This window comes from Silene latifolia, chromosome 11 (assembly GCF_048544455.1).
Source record: "Silene latifolia isolate original U9 population chromosome 11, ASM4854445v1, whole genome shotgun sequence".
Classification (NCBI taxonomy): domain Eukaryota; kingdom Viridiplantae; phylum Streptophyta; class Magnoliopsida; order Caryophyllales; family Caryophyllaceae; genus Silene; species Silene latifolia.
This window is the reverse complement of record NC_133536.1, coordinates 194,902,568-194,905,839: the sequence shown is the minus strand read 5'-3', so window position 1 is coordinate 194,905,839 and position 3,272 is coordinate 194,902,568.

Genomic DNA, 3,272 nt, shown 5'->3' with positions numbered 1-3,272 from the left:
AAAAAACTAGGTTGATCTCCGATTGATTAGGAACAATTTATGCTATCCTTTCGAATAGGGAGGAGGGTGAAAGTAAAAAACTTTTAACCCATCTCGAAGAAGAAGGTCGGGACATGAATGCCCCAAATTGGTCATAAAGTCAACTACTTTATTGACACCACGAAAGCAATGTGTATACATCAATTCCGTGGAAAAAGAAAGTTTGAGCCATTACAAAACAAATTTCTCAACTTACCTTCCACATAATTTCACGGATAGAGTTAATAACTCAAAAATTTATCACTCTGAATATCTAAAAGGAAGGGTTAAAACTCAAATTTTAGCTGTAACTATGCTTTCTCTAAGCGCGAGAGTTTAAGCTACAAATAACTAACTTAACCACAAGCCTTATCACCTAATATAAACACAAATTCTCACTTTAGACGGATAGTGCAAGTTGGCGGAAAATGGATACCCCCACATGACTCTCATTTGCATTTTGTGAGACGGATTGTAATATTAATACTTTACCATCATGATTTCTAATACTAAAGCCTAAAACTGCATTTTTATCATCTCATTTTGAACCATTAAAATTGATTTCCATAAAATTATTTGATAACTTCTTCCAAACAATATTATCATTACAATTATTAAATCCATGGTGTCCTTGCTTTGGACTTGTGTTTATATAATCCAATTCTTTACGCTTAAGGGTAAATTATAAGACAAGCGACCTCGAAATGGCTAGGAAAATTTTATTTACGTATACAAAAATGTTCCAATGAAATGAATCGTAATGCTCCTCGTCTTACGCTGTAACATCCCCACCTACCAAGGATCCTTAACAAGACCTTCCCCAATAAGTAAGGGCGTAACCATCTCGGTTGCCCGAGGTAATGTATATCAAATAGACCATAAAAGAACATTTATCAAATGTTTCTTACAGTTTATACAAACATAAGAAAAGGAATATGTAACACCCCAACTATCCGGCCAAGATAATTGGAGCGTTACCATCTCGGTTTCCCGAGGTAGTGTTTCAAAACTCCAATCGAAGAACATTTTATAAATAAATATAATATTTAGTGAATTATATAAACGTAAACAAATGAATAAAGTACAACTCGTGACATCTATACTCTTCTAGCCAACCGGACTCGTCTCGTGACTCATCAAACTCGTCCCGTCTCCCGCGTACTATCCAAACAACTTGTACTTAACCCGCTCCCCATATGTCCAAAGAATATCATATAGATCGACACAGGCCACCCCAAAAGAGATAGGTGACAAGGACACAGACACACAAATGTCAGTTTCATCAAATAAATAAAGTGTGACTCAACTCGAGTGTGTGAACATACAACATGACTATGATATGAATGAACCACCATCAATGACCACCACCACGGTACCGGGACACGCCCAGACATACCGACAATCACACTGGTACCGGGACACGCCCAGACATACCGATAACCACACTGGTACCGGGACACCCCCAGTCATACCAACAATCACAAACGGGTACCAGGACACGCCCAGACGTACCGGGCCCGAAAGCCAACCGGATCCCCTGCGAGACGTCGTGCCTTAACCACACGATTCCCTCCGTAACTCAAGCCATTAATGTGCACATCTCTCTTGGAGTGGGAAGCTCCAAGAGGCGACTTAAGCGCAAGACGGTCTCCAAACCGTCTCACGTCTCCAAAACAAGTAACCAATCATACCACCATGTCCTCCGATATACAAGACAAGGCAACAAATACGATATATACCATATAACATGCCAATTACCGACTCACTCAATGCAAATGAATGATAAAAGACTCATTTTTTAAATACATACGACGATGAAACTGAGTCGGATAAACCTACCTCAAAGCAAATCCACATAAACAATCTGTCACACAAGCTAGGTCCATCTTGTAAAACCCTCTCACAAAACACATTTCCTAAAATACGATAATAATATAAATACATATAATTATACTCATCAAATCATACAAATACGTATACAAATACATATACGACGAAATAACCAAATAAACTCGTCTAATACACTACCCAACCCGACTCAAACTCAACCACCACTACCACCCATTGCTGCCATCGTGGCCACCACCACCAACCACGGTGGGGCCCGGCTGGCAGCCACCACGGCCAGAAACTACAACAACAACACGGATTCAACAACAACAACAACCCGCACAACACAAACCCGCAACACCATATATGGCCACCCCGTGGGCTACCATCACCACAGTGGTCGACTCCCTCACCACCCCTAGAACCGACCCCTCTCTTACCCACACCTGACCACAACAACAATAACAAGCAATGTGTAACATCCCATAGTTATAAGAGCTGTACTCGGTCGAGTAAACCGAGTACTCTACCGAGTTGAACCCACTCGACCAAGTAAGGGACCGAGTGAGCCTGCAAAGTTGTTAATAACCTCTGGTTTGTAGGCCACTCGATCGAGTGGAGGTTCACTCGACCGAGTGGAGCCGCCACTCGACCGAGTGAACCGAGCACTCGACCGAGTGAACCGAGCACTCGACCGAGTGCTGCAGGAACCACTAATTTTCACGCGTGGGTTTTTCTTTTGATGGACCTTGACATATACATATCCTATTTTTCAGATTTCTCCCATTTCCAAACCTTATTTCCTTCTCTCTAAAACCCTCTTTCCCCTCTCTGCAATCCCTACTTCCCTAAATCCTAGATCTACAATTAAGGGTGAAGATTTTGGAAGATTCATTCACATATTCTTGTTCCTTGTCACTTGGTGTGTCTTATACTACCTTTTTCCCTTTAATTTGGATAATTTGTTTTAAGACTAAACCCTAGAATTTGGGGGTTTTTAATGGGTGTTGTTAATTAGTGTTTTAATTAGTATTAGGAGTAGTTAGTGGGTAATAATGAAGGGTTAATTAGTAGTATTAGTTATTATAGGATATTTTGTGATAGCTGTTATGGTATTATGTAGGATGAGACGTTCTTATGATATGGATGCTTGGTGGTTTCGGATTTGCTTGTGAAGAATGCTAAAAGGTAGGTTAATCCTACTCGGTTTCAATAATGTGATGTTGTTTATGTTGATGTTGTAATTAGTTTTGCATAATAAGGGTATTTGCATTATAACATGTTTAGTGGTAATCACATCATTAAGGAGATGATTATGATATGTTGGGTGTGGTTCATGTATTGGTCATTATAATGTATGTTGGAGGATTTTTGTTGTTGTTGTTGTTGTTGTTGTTGTTGTTGTTGTTGTTGTTGTTGTTGTT